The sequence below is a fragment of the Nelumbo lutea genome, chromosome 7 (genome assembly GCF_056320005.1).
Source record: "Nelumbo lutea isolate HS-2025 chromosome 7, American lotus-T2T, whole genome shotgun sequence".
NCBI classification, from domain to species: Eukaryota; Viridiplantae; Streptophyta; class Magnoliopsida; order Proteales; family Nelumbonaceae; genus Nelumbo; species Nelumbo lutea.
The window spans coordinates 36,035,321-36,057,861 of record NC_142690.1 but is presented as its reverse complement, the minus strand read 5'-3'; the positions used below and the strand labels follow the sequence as shown (position 1 = coordinate 36,057,861).

General features: G+C 38.0%; 1 pseudogene; it reads right to left on the bottom strand.

Moving 5' to 3' along the window:
* Positions 1 to 15,518: 15,518 nt before the first annotated feature.
* Positions 15,519 to 20,208, bottom strand: LOC148846092 (scarecrow-like protein 18 pseudogene; annotated as a pseudogene).
* Positions 20,209 to 22,541: the final 2,333 nt, after the last annotated feature.

The following is a 22,541-nucleotide window of genomic DNA, read 5'->3' as shown; positions in this document are numbered from 1 at the left end:
ATCAATTGATCGATGCACATCATCCCAAACTTTCAAAAACCCCAAATTCCTAGTATTTCGGTGCAGTCATGAAGTCTGGATCTGCTCACAACAAAAACTGTCCAGACACTGTTTCAGCATGATCAATGGTGGGTTTTAGGTTTGTGTTTTGTTGGCAAGACATCACAACCATGATGAGATAGATGTATGAGCACTAAATTTGCCATGCCACTAAATTTAGAGGCACTAAGGTGAGATGTGCCACAAGTTTGAATTTAACATGTCACTAAAGTTGCCTATTAAAAACCACAAATAAGGGGCCTGTGAACCCTAGTCATTAATTTGTAATTACTACAAGTTCACTACTATGCCATACCCTAGGTGTTTGGAATATTGATATGTATTTCAATTCTTCATTAAACACCCTTTTTAATGGATGGTTGTAAATAAAAGCTAAAATTTATGTTCAGAGAATTGGGCCGTGGAAAAATGGAGAGGTTCACGGGTTAGAGGTTCAATTGGGGTCAAATTGTGATGATGTATATTAGATTATAATATATTCAAAATATATAATTATACTCCTCTAGCATATATATATTTTTATTTTAGTTTTAATTTTTTATAAGGGACCTATCTTTATGTACTAAAATATTTGCATTTATGTACTAAAAAATTTTTAAAAAACCAGCTAGTTTTACTGGTCCATTGAACTAAGGGCCCAAATCACAATTCAAACGGTCCAATCGTGGTTTGGTCTTGTTTTATAAACAATGATAAATGTTATTACAAATTATATTGATTCTTTAAAAACTAAGGTATGTGTGTATTATATACACACATTTTAAATTTTCTATCATTTTAATTATGTCCCGATATTTTGCACTTTGTATCAATGTTTTAAAAGACGACTTGGAATCGGAACCGTTTTGGCCACCAATTTCTAGGTCGACGATTCAACCGTCCGGTTCAAACGAATGGCTCGTTCTACTAAAAAAATAAAAAAAATAATAATCAAAATGAAAAACAACAAAAAATTATCGAATGGTTTGACCACCCGGGTCAGTGGGTCATTGACCAATTCAACGGTTTTTCGTCAGGGACCGAGTTTTGAGGTAAAACGGAACCGGTTGCCTAAATGGTTTCCATGTCGAATGGTCCAACCATCTGGGTCAATGGTGGTTCAAAAATATTGCTTTATATAAATCATTGAAATATGGTTTTTTTTTTATGTTTAAATAACTTATTTGTAATCATATAAAACTCATTTTTTGTTATTAATATAATTTTTAGGATTTATATGAGTTTCTCAGTGTATCCATGTGTATCTTAATTTTTTGTCTGTATCCATATTCAAAGTGTATCTCGATATGACTCTTAAAGTTGCTTCTCCAATACACATTGCATTTCTGATACTTTGAAACTTGGTTACTATTGTAAAAGAAAATAGAAGCACACTAGAGGTGACTCAAACTTGGTTACTATGTAACTCAAGCTATGATCTATTAATTGAGAGGTACATACAACCAAAGATTCATCCATTGAGCTATGGCATGAAAGGCTTGGCTATATGAGAAAGAAAAGGGCTTGAGATTCTAGTGAGGTAGGAAGTTTTTCCTATTACCAAAGGTATGAACCTAAAAGTGTGTTAGAGGGAGAAACTTAATACACTATGTGACTCAAGTTGCGATCAACAATAGAGAGGTAAATACAACTAAAGCTCCTGCCATTTGGCCATGGCATAGACTAGGCCACATAAGCAAAAAAGGGCTCAAGATTCTCATAACGTTGAAAGTTTTGCCTATTACCAAAGGTATGAATCTAAAAAAACCTGCTCTATTTGATTTAGCTAACAAGCAACATAAAGTTTCTTTCTAGACATTTGCCTTGCATCACAATCACAACATCCTTGAACTCGTCGTGCACATTGATGTGTGTTCCATGAATACCAAAACTATTGGTGGTGCTTTATATATATATATAACCCTCTTCCCTAATTAAGTCCCATATTTAAGACATTAACTCCCACTTTCTCTCATTAAATCCTATATTTTAGGTATTTTTATATCATTAAATTCAACTAATTAAATCAAGGGTAAAAAACTTAGTTTTTCTGTTAAATAGTAATATTTAGATTCTCTTTTTAAAATGCAATAATACCTTCCCTATCAAATGCTTTAGCATTATATCTAATCAAAAAATTTTAAAAGACAAATATAAGCTTACAAGTTACAAAATCAATGCTGGGATTATATTTAATGGACTAATACTTCACTTCTCTCTCTTTTGGTCAATTGAATGTTGGAATATAGATGGTTTTGATTGTAATAAACCATCTAAACTGATCTGATAGCGAGTGGATGGGTTTTTTGAAAAATAAATTTACTTAAAATAAATAAATTATATATATATATATATATATATAAAACTGATCTAATAGTGAGTGGATGGGTTTTTTGAAAAATAATTTTACTTAAAATAAATAAATAAATTATATGTATCTATATATATATATATATATAATTGGGGTCAGGGTGGGGTGAGAACATCATTCCCCATCCCTAACCAACCCTGACCTTAGTCAGGGATCCCTATTAATCCATGTCCCTATTCCCACCCCGCCAAAGCAATCCTCATCCCTGACCCCATTGGGTTGGAAAAGTTGGGTACCCATCGGCGATGGAGAAACTGCCATCCCTAAAGTAGATCATTTTGTTTGAGTTTTGGCAAGTAAACGACGCACATAGCGATGAGATATAAGCTATGGAGTCTGTTAAGAAAGTTGAAGGTGCAAGAATGATACACTACAATATTAAAGCTAGTCACAATCTATATTAAAGCTTTAATGGTCGATGATGGGTCATTTTTTGCAGTATAAATACATATCTGCATACAAAATAATACAAAATACAAGTTTTTGCACTCCACGTATTTGCAGTTGTACTCCTTCCAACCTGAGCCAAGAACGAATACAAATATGTACAGTGCAAATGCATGCAAAATAATATAAAACAAAAGGTTTTGCACTCTACATATTTGTATTTGTACTCCTTCCAAACTGAGCCAAAGGAACGAACATCCTTTCATTGGTTCACCACTTTACCTTCTCACCTTCAAATCTCTTACAAAACTCATTATATCCTCTTATAATTTCACTTCCTCTACTTCACCCATTTGACTAATATAACTTGGAGCCAAAGTCATAACAAATCAGGGTTCTCTCAGTCCCACATGAATAGGAATAAGTAGGCCAAAACAAAATGGAATAAAATTGAAGAGAGAGAGAGAGAGAGAGATAAATGGTATAAAGAATGTTGATCCATCAATAAAAAAATATAAACAAATGTTTTTTCTTTTTCTATTGTTGTATTTTATTTTCTACTCTTCTCAATGCTTGCACCAATCAAAAGAACAAATGAAGAATAGAAAAATAGAGCAGTGTAAAGAGGGGGAAAATAAGAGAACTGAAAGGCATATACATCCATCAGATCTTGTTGGAGTCATCTTAGATGATTCCATCAAATCAAATCTTAATCTAAAAATGAAGATATAGAACTCCATCTAATTAAGAACCCCATTGTCGTCCACATCTCCTTCCCTCAACATTATCTGCATCTTGTCATCTATCGATCCTTACAACCCCAAAAGGGAAGATTTTCTCTTCAAACTATTGAACATGATGAATCCCTTATCGAGGTCTATGAGCAACTAAAACCCTTTCTAGATCTCCTCAACCAAATCTACCCGTGCAACTTCTCAACAATTATGGGTAAGGAAGTAGAAACCTTAGAAATTGATGGCCTTTCATTATTATGAGAAGAAAAGGGATAAATCTCCTCCCACCTCTTTAATCTAAAAGCCATTAATTACCATTTTGGACTAAATTAAAGCTATAGTTGGAAAGATTTAACAATTCAATTTGGAAGTTGGATAAAATGAGGAAAAATCGTCAGTGGTTAGTGGGTAAGTGAGACAAAGAGAGGAAGATTCGGGTGTTAATGGCCAATAAAAACCAAAAACTAAAGCTGAATTAAAGATGAGGAGTTCCCATTAACTTGAATGTCGTTTGGGTCTGGTTGAGTATACGTTTGTAGCGGCCCTGGTTTGCCATTGTGATGTAGTAGCAGTGACTAGATGTTGGCGAGTATAGTTACTTAATATCAAATTTTGTAGTGGTCCAACAGAATCTTAATGTGAACAAGTCTTTACTACTTGCAAAAAAAAGTGAATTTCTTTGATGGCAGGTCTTTGTTTAATGAAACTGACACAAACAGCTGAAGGGATAAAATTGGTTTTTGAAAATATTTAACTGTACTAGTTTTAGTATTTAGATAAATGTTAAGGGAGGTTATTGATATTAATAATATACTATATTTTAAAATCAACTAAAAATGAAATCAGTTTTTCTAGGTGTTAGATAAGTAGTTATACCACATTTGGGTCGAACAAGCGAGTCCAAAATACAAGTCTGGATTTCCTACCCATGACAATTCTACCCACAATATGGCAGCCACAAATGGGGAACATCTCATCCTCTTACATGTTATTATGCATGGGGAGATGTTCCCAATGCACAGGGGTAGTTGTGGGTACACGTGGGTAGATTTGTCGTGGATAGGAGATCCAAAGTCCCAAGAATAGATATGATAAATAAAATATTATATATTTGTCATATTAAACAAAAATAGATACGATAAATAAAATATATTTTATTAATGATAGAGATAGAATGCAATGTTTAAACTCCATAAATGAATTTCCCTAAGTGGTGGGCCAATGGTTCAAACATTTAGATCAATGGAATAACCCATGATGTCATAGTAAAATAATATATTCTTTTCTATAAGTAGAAAATAATAAAAATATAGAAAATGCGTAAAATAAAAAATTGTAGACACATCTTTAACATTATATATTAATTCATATTAAAAAAGATAAGTGTGTAAATAAGAAATACTTTGATTAATGATATTATGAAATACAAGATTTAAAACCAAATGGGTCAACCCATCATGTTATAATTGAATAATAAAAAATATAGAAATACAAAAAATATTAGTAGAAAATTTACCACATCTCTAATATTATATAGCCATCATATTAAAGAAAATGAGTGTGATAAATAAGATTTTTTTTTAATTTATGATAGAAATGGAATGCAAAAAGTAAATTTGTCATGAAAAGGAAAATGTTTTCCATTCATGGAATGGTTCAAGAATTCAATAGTCTAGGTTGAACCATGATATCATAATTAAATAATAAAAAATACAAAATAGACATAAATACTAAAAGCTATGAAAAATAGGAAAGTTTATATAAAGAGACATCCTTGATATTATACATTCATCACATTATATAAAAAAGAATTGTTTTTATTAATAATGAAAATGGAGTAAAAATTTTAAATTTTACATAAAAATAGATCCATTTTTGTGTTATGTTAAAAGCGACAGCTCATATCATAGTTAAATAATAAAATTTTAAAAATAGATAAAAATATAAAATATTATAGAATAAATTTAAAAATCTAAGAATATCTCTAATATTATTATTGCCACATGCAATGCACGTGTTCATTCACTAGTATATATATATCCACCAGACCTCAAGTAGTAGTTCAATCATCCCCTAAACCACCTTTTGAATAGTCATTAAGATGATCTACCAGACCTCTACATCCCTGTAGAATGTACCATTTAAATGAGTATTTACTTCTCAATGATGGATATGAGCCAAAAAGTTCTAAAGAGGCTATGTTACACAAAGACAAAGAGCAATGGTTGATGATAATGCAAGAAAAAATGAAATCCTTGCAAGACAACCATGCTTATGATCTCGTGAAATTTCCTAAAGGTAAAAGAGAACTCAAGAACAAGTGGGTATTCAAAATTAAGGTAGATTGGGAGTGATTCAAAGACTCAATATAAGGCTCATCTAGTTGTGAAAGGTTTCGGGCAAGGATTAAAATATTGATATGATACTCCTAGTATTAAGCGTAACATTTTGGTATTGGTGTAGCCAAGGTTTAAAGTATCGGAAACGCCAAGTGTATCGGAAAGGCAATTTTAAGAGATGTATTGAGATATGCTTTGGATACGCATGCGTATCAAAGAAAAACTAAGATACACATAGATATGCTTTGAAACACTATAAATACTATAGTAAATCATAAAAATACATAACAACACTAAATATAAGACCTAAATGAGGTGTATATACATTAAATTAATATATTTTAATGGTTTTGTCAAAAAATATATTGTAATTAATTATAATTTCATTAAAAATCATATACTTAACTATAATTTATAAATTATAATTCTTAAGTTTTAATGTTTAATGGGGTTGGAAAAAACCAACTCTCTTATCCAGCCATAAAATATGCATCAACACAACTTCTAAGTGAAAATATACTTAATAATTATTTATTATTTATTTTTAAAAAATATAAAAAATAAATAAACATTATATAATATATTCAAAAAATAGTTATTAGAGAAGAAATTTCAATTGCCTTGTGGAATATATGATAAATCATCCATAGAATTATAATATATTCAATCATTGTGATCAAATGATAAAATATAATTAATTAATTATTTTTTTTTAATTCTATAAGTATAAAAAAAAATCTTAAAGAAGAATTTTCAATTGGTGTTGTCAAACAATAAAATATAATTAATTATTATTTATTTTGTTCTAAAAATATAAAAATCAAAAAAATATTAAAGAAGAAATTTCAATTTCTCAATGGATATGATAGATAAATCTATAGATCTAAAACATATTTAGTCTTCATATGCAGAGAAAATTTTATATTTTCCCCAAATAACTCATGAAATTTCCATAAATCTACAGACACAAAAAAATGTGATTTTGGATGTAAGAAATGTAGATGAACATAAATTTATACATTCAAGAAAAAATAAATCATAAGATATTATAAAAAAATTGAAAAACAAATTTACCTATTTTTTACCATATTTTTCAAAATTTGAAAAATTAAAAAAAAACAATTCACACATATTTCTTGCAAAATTTTGCAAATGTAGCACTCTAGGAATGAGGTTTGGAGTTTTAGAATCATTCGGGGGGTGAAAGAATCTTATTTTTTTCCCTTTATTTTCTTTTTTGGTTTTTGGCCGTATCTTTTTCGTCAATACGCTATTGATACACCTTCGATATGTTAGACAGTTTTTGTATGCCCTTAGCTTCAATCAAGATGATGTACTTTATGAGTTTATTGAAAATGAATAAAAGTGCATATTTGATTCATGTTCCCTTGGTATGTTTCTGTGTAATACCCTTAAACTGGACACTTAATGAGACTCGTGTTAGTTTAGAATGTTCCCAGCCAGTGAGTCGGTCTGGGGAGACCTATCCTGACAAGGCTAACACTGTGATGCCACCAAGTCGGTTGGGGTGGCTTGTCTCAGCTGTCGGGGTGAGACCCTAGGCACATACAGTGTAGGATTAATTAAATCTTTGAATTGAACCAGATTTCCAGTATTGCTTTGGACCTTGGAGATTGATGGGAAAAACTGGAAAGTTACACCCGACCCCTAGACTCGATTATGATACTGCACTAGGTGTCGGATTGGGCTGTCTTTGATGTACCAATCAGTGAGATCCTTAGCAGGGGTCAAAACCTGGGTATGTTGGGACAGTCTGAGAATTCATATGAGTGGGTGATCATAGTGACAAGATCAACCCCTTTGTCGGACAAAGGTAATGATCGGGGATGCACTCTCACTGATGGAAACCAAGACTGCCGGCAACCGATTTTAATCGTTGAGATTTGTTTTGCAAAATATATTTTATATGAGATATAAAGGTATATATGTTATGGTTTCGAAATGATTTGCAAAAGGTTTTAATTCCCAAGATCCATATAAGAGAGAGTGCAACATTGTTCCTTGCAGCCGAGGGAGAGGTCCTCTCTTGTCGAGCAGTGTATGATCATTATGGGCTGAGAGGTTAAGTGTAAGACCATTGAGGATAATACCTGATGGGCTAATCTTGCATCTGCCCACAGTCCCTGGGTGTTACAAGGTGGCTTGGCCCAGGGACCACTTAGGGTAAGTGCTGGGCCCATAGAGACCACGAGATGGTTTTCAGGGGATGCACTGTCCATTAGTGTATTCGGCCAGGCCTTGTAACAAAGGTTGGGCCGAACCCATGTGGTTGATGTGTAAATCAATGTTAGGGTCCCACGCCATACAAGGAAGCCCAACTGGGCAGCAGTTTGGAAGGCTAAATGAATACATAACCTTAAATGGGCCTTAAGCCCATTTTGAACTGGGCTAATTTGATTAGTCACTTAAGGGGCGAATTCTGAGATTGATCAGCTGATAGGATTGGGCCCAGACCCTATCCACTTAGAGAGTCCAAGATCTAAATAAGATTTAGATCTTGAAGCCTCCTAATTAAATTAGGAGATGGCTGATCTAATCTGCAAATAAGATAAGGGTTATCCCTTATCACTTAAAGGGACTTCTAATCCAAATATGATATGGGTTAGCAACTCCTAATGGGATTAGGAGCTGATCCCTTTGAGATTATAAAAGGAGGAGGGGGTGGCAACTTTTAGACATGCAACCAGCACACCCTTGTCTTCAGAGCTGAGATCACAAGAAGAGAGATTTCTGCACCCTACAAATACTCTCTTGCCACCTCCTTCCTGCAGCCGCCGCCTCCAACAGTTCGATCTCCAGTTCTTGGGAGAAATTAAGATTTGATCTTGATATCAATCTTTTGGAGAAAAGATTGGTTGGAGTTGTATTCACAAGCCACCTAGTTGATTCTTGCAAAAGGTCAAGTTCTTTTGGAAGAACACTGTTGATTCTGCTCCACCCTGCACTGTGCCATTTTCAGTGGGAGCAGATTTTGGATCCTTCCTTGGGCGTGAACACCTCCATTGGGAGATACTGCTTCTCTATATCATGTATTATCTCTCCCTACTCCTTTTGGTTCAGATCTGGTTCAGTTTATGGTTTAAGAATGATCATTGAAAATGTGATTTTCTAAATAGGGAATTCGATTCCCAGTTGAAGGGAGAGAAAAATTTTTGAAATTCGCCCCCTTATTCTGCAATCTTTGGGTGTCCATGTGATGGATATCCTATCCCTTCACGATATACCCCCGATACGCCCCTGATACGCATGAAAAAAGATGATACACACGATTTTCATGCGTATCCCGTATTTGTTTTTAAAAGATACGATACGATACGCCCCGTATCGGGTGTATCGTATCAAAATTTTAAACCTTGGGTGTAGCAAATATGTTTGGATACATTGATACACAAACATTTTGAAATTTTTAAAAGGTCTTAGACCTCTTTCCCAATCTTTTGATTATTATAAAATGAAAAGAAAACCAAATAATATAAAAACATCGGTATCATCCATATCTATATGCACCAATACCTATGTTTCGGTATCAGGCATATAGATATTTTAATCCATGGTTTCAACCAAAGAAAGGGAGTTAATTTCGAAGAAATTTTCACTTGTAAAGATGTCCTCCATTAGGGTGGTTATTGCTATGACTGCTAGCATGGACTTAGAATTTCAGTAGCTTGATGTGAAGATTGTATTTCTACATGGAGATTTGGAATAAGAAATTTACATAGAACAACTAAAGGGGTTCCAAGTCAAGAGAAACGAGAATTGGGTATGCAAGCTGAGAAAAAGTCTGTATGGACTCGGGCAAGCTCCAAAGTAATAGTGCAAGAAATGTGAATCATTTATGATGAATCATGGATTCAACAAAACCTCATTTAACCACCACTATGTTTTGTGATGTATTTTTCAAGAAGAGACGTCATCATCCTTCTATATGTCGATGACATGTTGATTAGATAGAGAAATTGAAGAAGAAGTTGGGCAAATCATTTGCTATGAAGGATTTGGGACCGGCCAAGCAAATTTTGGGCATAAGGTTTCTTTGAGATATGAAGAATAGAAAGCTATGGCTGTCTTAAGAGGGGCACATTGAAAAGATACTTGAGAGGTTCAACACGAGCAATGCTAAACCAATTAGAACTCTACTTGAAGAATACAAGTGGGGAAGAAAATGAAGAAATGAAAGATGTGCTTTATGCATCAACTGTGGGAAGTTTTATGTGTGTTATGGTATTCTCAAGGCCTGACCTCGCTCGTGCCATTGGAGTTGTGAGTAGATTTCTGTGAAATGGATCCTTAGATACCTCCGAGGCACCTCCAAAATGAGTTTATGCTTTGGGAAAGGCAATCTTGTATAGATGGTTACATAGGCACTGGTATGGCTAGTGATTTGGATTCAAAAAAAATCCATAATTGGATATTTGATTACTTTCCGAGGGGGAACGTCTACTGGTAGTTAAAACTTCAAAAGTTTATTTCCTTGTCCACCAATGAAGCTGAATTCATAGCCATCACTAAGGCAAGTAAGGAGCTGCTATGGACAAAGAAGTTAACATAACAACTTAGGTTAAAATAAGAGATATATTCCACCTAGATAGCCAAAATGTCATCCACCTCAGTAAGAACTCCACATTTCATTCAAGGTCTAAGCACATTGATGTTAGATATCAATAGATATGCAATTGGAACTTGAGATGCATATACTAATGAAACTTTGGTCAAATATGATGACCAAAACAATAACAATTGAGAAGTCTGCCTTTGCAAAAGTGAAAGGTTTGGTAGAGTCCTCCTCATAACTCGTAAGAGAAGATTTATTGAATTTTCCCTCATGAGGAGGATGAATTATCAATTCTTAGCCTTGTAGTCCTGTGGCCTCATAGGATGGCAGTCTCACAGCATTGTAACCCCATGGATTCGTTGTTTCTTTCGGTAAGCTTTGTCAATAGGTGCTTCAATATTCCCTCAATTATTGGCATGTCAATCTCCACTTTGTCGCATCTCAGCTTCACATAGTTCCAGCCTCGTGGTTCCTCCTCCATCACTTTCCAACCACACTCCTCTGCCCGCAGACCTCACTGGTTGTATGATCTTGGCCTCGTGCCTCTTTGTATTCCATAACACTACAGTGAGTAGGGGTGCTCACGGTTCGGTTATTCGAACCGTGGGCTTATTTTTGAAATTGAATCAGGGTTACTGGTTTTTGGAAAACTGGTAACCAAAATCGAACCAAAGCCGATCAAATCAATTGGTTGACCGGTTCAGTTAATTATCGGTTCGTTGGTTTTTTATTATTTATAATATATATTATAAAAAACATATAAATATATAATAAAACACTAAAAATATATATATAATATTATATTTTAAATAATAAATTATATATTATATATTATAAATATATATTTATATATTTATATATAATGCATATTTATTAATTTATAATGTATAGAAAATGTAAAGTATACATAAATATACAATATATATAAATATATGTATACTGGTCGGTTTGATTAACCGCCAATTTCCTATTTTGGTTAACCAAACTGAACTGGTCGTTTCAGTTAACCAAATTTTTGGTTTGGTTTTGATCGGTTCAGTTTTTCGATTTTTCTTGCTCATCCCTAATAGTGAGGCAATTAATGATTTGGGTATCTCAAATGATTGAAGTTTTAGAAGTTGAATTGTTACCCTCTTCTATGTATATGTGTATCATTTAAATAGAGGAAGGGTGAGCAGTGTATCATCTACTGCTAATTGGTGCAACAAGAAAACACCAAGGTCATCCTCTATATAAAGAAGAAGTATTCATCTTCTTGTATATTGTTCTGTTTATCCTCTTGTAAAAACCAGAGACATTGTAACCCCATCATTGGAAATGATAGTGGAAGTTTTTTGGACTAGTGTCCCATGTTTTTTCCCTTCAAGGATTCAAAAGGGTTTTCAATGTTAAAAATTCTTGTGTGTATACTTGCCTTTCGTTCTTACTCTATTATTTGGTTTCCGCTATACTGCCTATTTATTTGCCTTAGAAATCACACACCTCCTTCATGACACTTTGAAGGGCACTTAATCTCCTACGGTTTATTAAAACAATCATTCTAACTATTCATAAGCCTATTTTAATATCCTTTACTAAAACAATTGTAAGACTATTGGACTGTATATTTAACTTCTGGGCTTGGGCACAAACCGATTTGTTTGACTATTCATAAGGTGAAGGGGAATTTCCAAAATTTTCTTTCATCATATTGTTTGGGACTAAGGTTTGGAGTCTTGAAATGTTCCAGTTCTTAGATTGGTCTTCTATTATGTCTACCACTTTCAAACCTCTATCTAGGCCCTGTTGAGTAGGGTCAGTGTTGTAAATTATTGGGCCTCTAGGAGTCCACTTGTTAGCCCAAAAGCTAAAGATGCCCAATATGCATGTTCCAATATAATTCTTTTATTAGGTACTCTAAATAATGGTGCTCACACACTATGCCTTTGCAACCCCAAGAGGCTCTATCAGGGGTTTTAACATCTAATATGCATTTGTTCTTTGAAGTATTTATTTTTAATTACCTCAACCCATACACTCCTCTCCTCTTTTGCTTTCTCTAGCCCAACTTTGGAGACATTAGCAGCATTGGCCCATTCTGATTTTCTTAGGCCCATAACTCCCTCTTTATGGGTTTATGCATGAGATTTCAATTAGGAAGAACCCTGGATTTCTTCTTCATATCTTTTCCATAGATTAATTATTTTTGAATTGATTCCATGTTTCTAACGTATTCCACAGCACATGATTCCAATTAGGAAGAAGGTACATGAGTGTGTATCAAAAGGGCTCCCAAATATTCCTCTCTCTTAAGCCTAATAGAATGTTTAAAAACTTAGATATTATTTTTTGCAATCCCCTAGGAATATTTTTAGAAATGGTAATTGATGACTTTTGGAAATTAGGGTTTTGGCTCAATGCTTTTGCAAATAGATGAATCGTTCTTTAATTTCGTGGTAATTGCAATTAAGGCATTTGCATAAATAATAGAGTAGTCATCTAAAGTGAATGATAGGTATTATTGAGCCCAGTTTTCATAATTTATTTTTCCTTCTTCCTATTTCACTTATTATTTATCTCTTTAATGGCTCCATACAAAGAACAAAAAACATATGAAGATAAAGGATCACCCTATTTTATTCCCTTTGTTGATTTGGAATTTGTAAAAGGTGCTCCTTTTTTTAGCACTTTGTAAGATACTGATTTGATGCACTCAATGTCAATTTTATAGAGTTCACATACTATTAGTATATTGTCAGTTATTTGCTTATTTTTCACAGACATTTTGGTATAGAGAAATAATTTTATCCAAAATAGTCCTACTAGACAAAATCTTGGTCAATAGACCTAAACTGGTCAGAACTTGTTGGGCCATCTTATCTCATCTTATTTAATTTCACCTACGACTTTGACACACCTTCATTTTGAGGTCAACAAAAGAAGAAAAAAAATAGGAAGAGAGGGAAGAGGAAAAAAATGAAGGAGAATTTGTGATGGTCCTCTTACTTGCAATAAGAATTTAAGATGGACATCTCACTTGTGATCAAATTTTGTGATGGGTCATTTCACCTACAACTTTGATGCATCTTCTTTTTGAAGTCAACAGAAGAAGATGAGGATTTGTGATGGCAATCTCACATGTTATGAAGATTTGCAATGGATGAGAATTTTGATAGACATCTCATCACTTGTGATGAATATTTATGAAGGGCCATTTCACCTCATCTCATCTCATCTCATCTCACGTGCGACTTTAGAGCATCTCCATTTTGAGGTCAACAGAAGAAGAAGAAGAAGAAGAAGAAGAAGAAGAAGAAGAAGGAGGGAAGAAAGGTTTCAATGTTTTCCTGATGACAAGCTTGTTGAGAAAAACATCACCAATCAAAAAATGGGTGGTAGATTTCTCAAGGACAATAGCAAGACATTAAAGCTATGTTTGGTTTGAAAAAAAGAGCAAGGAAAGGACAGTGTAAAAGTTTCCCCACCTTTCCCTTCCTTTCCCTACTTTTTCCTTCAAACCAAATACAGCCTAAATTCTCATGTGGCGAGAACTAACCACTTGAAAACTAACAAGTATTCAATTCTCATGTGGCAAAAGTGGCTTTCAAATATTCCAAAGGCCCTCTTCTTAGACCTTCAAAAGATACCAAATGTTGCATTCTCAGCAATCTGCTATAGACCCATGGACACATGTTTGCATGCATGTAGCCCATAGTTGAGAGAGGGAGAAAAGGGAAAAGATGGAGGGCAGGAAATGCAATGGACACATGTCAGCATGCAGCAGTTTAAAGCGAGGAGAAAAGCAAAGAGAGAAAAAAGAGTGTGAGAGAGAATAAGATAGGGAAAAAAGCCTCTTGAGAAAGAGAAACCTAGAGGTACACGTGTCAACACTACAACCCAAAGTAGAGAGAAAACAAAGGGAGAGTGAGGGAGACAAAAAAGAAGGGAAAAAGCCTCTTGAGAAAGAAAGACCTAGAGAGGTACTTGTGTCAATACCAAAGCTTAAAGCAATTCCCCCATTCTCAATGCTAAGACCCTGACTGTACGCCGCATTCATTTTAAGGATATACTATAGATGATAGTCACAAAGACCGGATCTGCTCCTCATACATGGCGCCTCACACCGATCATAAAGGCACATCCCACCATGCATTGAGAACATCTCCCATACTTATGTGTTATTATTTACTGGAGATGTTCTCAATGCATGGTGGGATGTGCCTGTGAGGTCGTTGTGAAGCACCTTGTGTAAGGAATAGATCCCAATTCATAGTCACATGCTATGGCACGTGAACAGAATACAATAACACACTAACCATAGGGGTGGAGTTAGTCAATTGTCAGAAAACTTAAGGATACTTCAAGAAATTATTTAAACAATAGGGATAGTATTAATCAATTTCCTAAAACAGAGGGATACCTAAAAAATCAGTAGTTAAAGTTTAAACCACCTATTCCTGAGGTTTGAGGTATTGAGAGTTGATTTTAGAGCCACCATGATTTCCACCTCCCTCACATCTTTTTCCAAATTTGCATTTTCATATATAATTTGATCCTTAGAAACCTTTAAACCAATTAAATGAAGGGCTTCATCAATCCTATTAGATCCTTCTTACATGAATCTTTCATTAAATTTGTGTACAGACTTTTTCTGTCATTACAGTTGGTTGCTCATTCTCTTTACTTCATTTTTTAGGGTAAATTACAAAGACCCCCCTTTTACTATATTCATGAGACAAAGGCCCCCTTCCATTAACCTTCTGCGGTACAATATTTTTTAATTTCCATACTATCCTTGTAATAACTATTCACACAATTGGGAGAAAATAATGTTCATCTTCCCCTACATCACAATACACACGAACAGCAATGACATAATCTCCTCTACCTCAAATTCCTTCATCTCTCTCTCTCTCTCTCTCTCTCTCTCTCTCTCTCTCTCGCTCGCTCTCGCTCTTCTTTCCCTTCTCCTTTCTCTCCTCCCCTTTCTTCTTCTTGCTTTCCTCGGTTTTCTGTTCCTCTTGGCCATAGCCGCCACAACTCGTTGTCTGTGGAATAACCAGTTATTCAGAGTTTAGACACCAGCATTCGTGCATTCAATCCCTAGCTAGCGCTATGCAGCAAGAGAGAGCCTGGGGTGGTGTTCTAGATAGCTGGTTCCAAGAAGAGACTGAGAAGTGGGGTTGATTCTGCCAACCTAGAAACAAAGAATCGCTAAATATCTGAAGCTGATAACCTTCAAAAAGATAATGGAGTCTCAGTAGGAGTTTGGCCTGAGACAAGGCGAAAGAGCTCAAGGAAACGTTGGAAAAACCTGAGCTTCTCAACATCTCCACCCAAGTCTCAAACCTCTTGTGTCGCTGTCTCCTGTCGTCTCCGTCTGTTGACACTATGTCAAGGATCTCTCCTTCCCAAGCCAAACCTGCTCAACGGACAACCTTTCCCGGATGTTGGGCGGCAGCGTCGCTTCAAGGGAATCAAATAGCGTAGTGTAGTGGTCCAGTGCATCCACGAACCTCTGCAGGAAGAAGGGATGGTTATGGTTAGCTTCTACAAGAAGAAGGGATGGAGGAAGGATCGTTTAGGAGGAGTGGGTTGAATTGGAATTTAAGGCCTAGAGAGTGAGCGAATCTCTGAAGGCGGTCGCCGATCCTCTGAAGGGCATCCAAGTCCTGGCCTGTTCCGGTGATTCGGATCGTGGATGGAGGGTTTGATGGGTCTGAGCGCTTGGCGATTGCCTGCATCAGTGGAGGCCATTGCACCCCTTGCATGATATCGAAGTCGAGTATGTGGACGGACTGGTGGCCTTCAATGGCTTCTAAGATGGCCTGATTGGCTGTGAGGTGGCTGAACCTTATGAATGGTGTAATTTGGTTAAGGGAGAGATACGAGGAATGAAGAGCCTCGGAGTCAGCTGCTGCACCACCACCACCACTACAGCTTCCACCGCATATGATGGAACGAGTAATAGCAGTATTATTCGCAATAGAAAGGGGGGTCGTGGCATTGGCACCTGCAGTGGTTGTGGCCGTGGCCGTGGCTGCCGACAGATGAAGCTGTGTAAAGCGTGGCGGTTAAGGCGGTACGAGAGGGCCCTCGTGAATTGGTGCACTAATCTGTGAGTTGAGTTGCCATAAGGGGAAGAGTTGGTGGAGAGGAAGGAGAGGAGGCGGTGAGCTGAGGGGAAATTAGATTGACTGACGAGCTCAGCGCAGTTGATCAGTAATTGGCGCATATGAGTTGCTGCAGAAGTAAAGCGCCGTGATGCAAGCGGATTTGGGAGATTTGTCGAATATTTATGGGGAAGATGTCGCTGCAATCACCGTCCATCAGCCGCTGTGCTATGAGAACGTTGGCATATTCCGACGGGTGGAAAAAGTCCCAGAATATATACTTGGATCGATCTGGACAGACTCGAGATAAGGGTCCACATGGCACTAAACCCCCAAACTGATCGGTGAAATTACAGCACGCCGAACCAGTGTTCTCGAAACCTGATGAAATCACGACGACACACAAACACAAGCTGCGTTTAGAGTTTAAACCAATTCATGATACCGAACTTAGTAACACAAACGCACCATACGATGTGTAGTTTTCAACTATATCTACTACAATCTGATAAACATCTGCGTACACAAATATGGAGCCGTTGAGGTTTGAGCATAGCTCCTTGACCAGGTGCCTTAGCCTGTCGTTGAATAGCTTAGCTAGCTGATTCGGGAAGGCGGAGCAGTCGTCTCCGGCCGATAGATGAAACTCCCTCTGATTAGTGATCGATGCACCCAATCGGGCCCACGTTGATCACCACAATCATTCTGGCATGCAAATGAGCTGACAAATGTGAAGGAATCGAGGGGATTATCGTGGCTGTTGTTCGTCTATCGTGAGGTAGGGGAAGATGAACAATGTTTTTTTTCCGAATTGTGCGAATAGTTAATAAAAGGATAGTGATGATGTCCAATCTGCTTGCTCCCTCGTGTTAGTGACTAGGCCCGAACCAACTGTTGATCTGGTACTGCCGAGTTGGTAACCGTAAGTCCAAGCTGGAAAGGGGCTATAAAGAGAGGAGAATTAGAGTGCATGGGTAGGTTTTATCCAGGAGAACACTTCGATGCTTAAGTCAGAATAAGGTTTCTTGGAGAATGTGTGAGAGAGTTCAAGAGCTTTTGTGTGCATACCTTTTAGATGATCATGTGGTCTTTTTATAGCTATCTGAGGTTTAGGTGCCATCAGGCAACGTCTCTAAGTCTTCTACGGAACTGTTTCTGCATTTTGGGGCGTGTTGGACTGTTAGTTGCTAGATTCGCGTGGCAGTTACAGGTTGCCCGCGGGTCTTGTGGCGTACTGTTTAGCGAGTTGATCCTATGGTCGTAGTAATGGTGTCCGTGAGGGCGCGACACGCGGAACGATTTTGGACGAGCTGGTGTTGTTGGTGGGCCGAGCTCGCCCCAATTCGACCGAACACCTGATGTCGGTTACCACGTGTTGGTTTGTTGAGCTATCTTGCTGAGTTGGATGTTGTGTTTCCAACAACGTCCACATGTCGGTAGTTGCGTGGGGTGACAAAAATGCCCCTCATCAATTACCCTCCACTCTCAAGCCACTATCCATTAGGTGAAGAGAGTAGGACCTTTTGGGGCGTTTTGCGCCTATTCACTCTTGTTGGGGGTTTATTTTGGTTCTGTTGCCGATTCAGTTCACTTCCGTTATGGAGCTACTTTTGCTTTTCTTTATTACTGCTAACTAGGCAAGCTCATTATGTGACTGTTGATCTATCCACGCATTTCTTTATCACTGCTAAACAGGCTATTAGTTGGCCCTGGCGAGTTTGCTGCTTGAAACATTGTTTATTAAAAATAGTATCTATGCAAGTTGTCCACATTCTAGGCTCGGGGTACTGCCTTCTCTTCAAGTGTTTCAAGCTCGTACGTATTCCCACCTATGGTCTTGGAAACTCTGTAGGGGACTTCCCAATTCGAGCTGAGCTTCTCCACATCGGGCTTGAGTACCATAACCTTTCTGAGCACTAGGTCGCCAACTTTAAAGTTGTGTTTCCTAACTCGGGCATTGTACTACCGAGCTACACGTTGTAGGTATGTTGTAGTTCGAACGTAGGCATGGCCTCTAGCTTCTTCTACCAAGTCAAGGTTAGCTCATAGCTCTTCCTCATTTGAGTCTTCGGCATATACTTCAGATCGCAGAGTTGGAATCTCTATCTCAGTTGGTATTACAGCTTTAGTTCCGTAGGTTAGGTTGAAAGGCATCTTGATTGTCGTTGTTTTGATGGTGGTATTGTATGCCCACAGCACATTGGGTAGCTCATCCACCCACAAACCTTTAGCTCGAGAAAGTCGAGCTTTGAGTCCTCGTAGAATAGCTCTATTGGTGACTTCTGCTTGTCTGTTAGTTTGAGGGTGCACCATCGAGGTGAAGTTTTGTCTTATCCTCATTTGAGCGCACCAATTCTGAAATTCAATGTCTTCCAACTACTTCCCATTGTCTGAGATTAGTACTCTAGGTAGGCCAAACCTGCAAACTATGTTTCGCCAGAAAAAGTTCTAGACATTGTGAGTTGTTATTGTGACTAGAGGTTCAGCGTCTAACCATTTGGTGAAGTAATCTATTGCTACCACCAGGAATTTCTTCTATTCTTTATCTAATGGAAATAGTCCTAGTAAGCCTATGCCCCATTGTGTGAATGGCCATGGGTTGGTCAAGTATCTCAGGTCGGCGGTGAGCTAATGTAGGATGTTTGTGTGTCGTTGACACCTGTCACATCGTTGGACTAGCTCTATTGCATCTTCTTTCATGGTGGGACAGTAGTATCCTTGTCGTAAAGCTTTCTAAGCGAGGGCTATGCCTCCCATTTGTCTTCCACAGAGGCCTTCGTGGATCTCTTGTAGAACTTGGCTCGCTTCTGCTTGCCTTAGGAATTGTAGGTAAGGTAGTGTGAAGGATCTCCTATAGAGCAGCTCACCTACTATCATGTAGCAGGCTGCTAATCATTCTAATCGGTGAGCCACATTCCTTTCTGTCGGTAGTGTCCCAGGTTTTAGGTAATTGTAGATTGGGTTAATCTAGCTCGACTCTGCATCAGTTATGTTGGCGACCTCTTGACTCCTCTTTCAATCGAAGGGCAAGGTAGTTCTTCTATGTAGAGGCCTTCGTGGATCTCTTGTAGAACTTGGCTCGCTTCTGCTTGCCTTAGGAATTGTAGGTAAGGTAGTGTGAAGGATCTCCTATAGAGCAGCTCGCCTACTATCATGTAGCAGGCTGCTAATCATTCAAATCGGTGAGCCACATTCCTTTCTATCGGTAGTGTCCCATGTTTTAGGTAATTGTAGATTGGGTTAATCTAGCTCGACTCTACATCAGTTATGTTGGCGACCTCTTGACCCCTCTTTCTATTGAAGGGCAAGGTAGTTCTTCTATGTAGATAGTTCGCTTTGTCGATTCAATCGTGCTTGAAAGTCTAGAAAGGGCATCAACCTCTGTGTTTTCCAATCTTGGAATTTGTTGGAGGTACCAAGAGTTGAAACTGGGAAGGAGTTCTCTTATTCTGGCCAAGTATTCTGCCTTGGAGGGTTCTCAAGCTTCATAGTCCCCATTTACCTGATTCACAACGAGCTGCAAGTCACTGTAGACAATTATGTGTTTAGCTCTCACTTCTTTCGCCAGTGCCAAGCTTTCTAGTAGTGCCTTGTATTTGGCTTCATTAATTGAATCTCGGAATTGGAACTGGAGTGCATACTCCAGCCTTACATTTCTAGGTCTATATAGCATTAACACAACTCCGCTTCTGCCCTAGTTGGATGAGCCATCCACATGAAGTATCCAGGTTTCCTCATTCCAGCCTGCTACCTTTCGAGCTGGAGGAGGTGCCATGCTGGACAAGGCTTCTGCTTCTAGCTCTAACGGTTCGGGTGATGGTGAGTTGAAGGTACACTCGGCAATGAAGTCTGCCAGGACTTTTACTTTTATCGTTGTGTGTGGTTCGTACCGGATATCGTATTCACTGAGCTTGATTGCCCATTTAGTAAGTCTCCTTGAGACCTCAGGTTTTGAAGGACTTGTTTCAGAGGTCGATTAGTTAGTATCACAATGGTGTGGGCCTAAAAATAGGGTCTTAGCTTTTGAGCAGCTAGCACCAATGCGAAGGTGAGCTTCTCTATGTTGGAGTACCTTATTACAATGGCGTGAAAAACCATGCTTACGTAGTACACTGGTTGTTGCACTTTGTCTACTTCTCATACAAGGATTGAGCTAACTACCTTGTCACTCACAAAGAAGTAAAGTTTAAGGTCGTCTCCAATCTCTGGCCTGATCAGTAGGGGTTCTTTCAAGCGAGCTCCAATTTGGAGCATTTTCTCAGGTTCAGTTCTGGAGACCTATGTTGCAATGGTTTCTTCAGTCGGGCGAGCTCTTTCTTCTGCGTTTTTTGGCGGTGGTTCTAAGTCGACATCAACTGTCATCTTGCCCTTGGCCTTCAGCGAGGCTACATAGCACTTTCAAGATTCTAGTTGGTTTCCTCATAGTAATCCTATACCTGTACCCATTAGGAATTTCAGTGCAAGGTGGTATGTTGAGAACACAGCTCGCAGTGCATGTATGATTGGTCATCCCAAAATCGCGTTATAAGGCAATGAAGCAGCCACCACTAGAAAGCACATCGTGTGGGGCAGTGAGCCCACCTCAATCGGCACCCTTACTCTGCCAATTAGGCGAACTACTTCACCACTAAATCCAACCAGTGGTATGTTGGCGGGCTGCAGGTCGGCTTTACTAAGTTCCATTCTCTTGAAGTCTTCTACAAACAAAATGTCTGCCAAGTTGCCTGAATCCACTAAAATCCTCTTCACTCTAAAGTCAATTATCAGCAGCTTTACTACCAGGGCGTCATAATGGGGGTACTGGACCCCACACATATCATCATCTGTAAAATAAATTACCTCCTTCCAGAGACGCTTGCATGGCTGGCTATCCTCTTGCTCTAATTCTCTTACCACGTTCTTTCCTACTGACGTGGTGCAGCCTGTTATTATCGAGCCTCCGGTGATTACATTTATGGTTCCTCGGACCTTTCTCTCCTGTGACTGCTCGTTTTGGGGAGCTGGCTCCTATTGTCTACTGTTCTAGGGCGCCTCCCTACTAGTTTTTGCTTCGGGTTGTCGTTCATCTTTGATGAAGCACCTCAGATAGCATCTTTTGATGAGGTCTTCAATTTCGTTCTTCAAATTCCAAGAGTGCTCAGTATCATGTCCAACATCTTTGTGAAAATGGCAATATTTATTTGGGTTCCGAGTGGTAGGATCCCCCCTCATCTTGGGTGGCCATTTCACGTAATCGTTGGACTGGATTTGCATCAAGATCTCCTTCCTCTTAGTATTCAATGGGGGTAAACACTCTAGTGTATGCCAGCGGCATTGCTGATCGTCGGCGTGATCCTCTGACCGACGACTTGCTCTTGTGGCGTAGCAATCTGTTGCACTTTCTACTTGTGCTCGTCTCTTCTTCAGTGCGCTTTCTCTTTCCTACTATGTCAGACTATGTCCCTACTGGTTCCTCTGCCTTGATGAAGTGGTGTGCTACATCAAGGAATTTTTCCATTGTGGCTGGAGGTGTAGTTCGAGCTCCCATTTCAGCTTGCGATGTTTCACGCCTTTCTTTGCTACTATAAGCTGCACTGCGGGATCCAGGTCTGGGATCTGTAGTCGCTCCATGTTGAACCTTCGAATATGTTCCTTGAGTGTCTCATTTGACTTCTGGACAACGTTGAACAAGAAGGTCATTGATTTCGAGTCTCTTACTAGTGATGAATTGATTTATGAAGAGTTTGGCGAACTAGTTCCAATTTTTTATGGACTCAGGTGTCAGTCTGGAATATCAAAGCCAAGCTTCCTCTTTCAGTGTTGTGGGGAATGCAATGCACATGCTGGTGTCATTTTCTCCATGGAGGAGCATGAGGGCCTAGAAGCTGCTCGCATTCTCCATTGGGTCTATCTTTCTCCTATAGGACTCCAAAGTTGGGGTTTGGAAGTTCTTTGGATGCGGTGCTTTAAGAATTTTAGGTGCTAGTGAGGTTTCACGTTTCAGGCTAGGTGGTTCTGAGAGGGAGA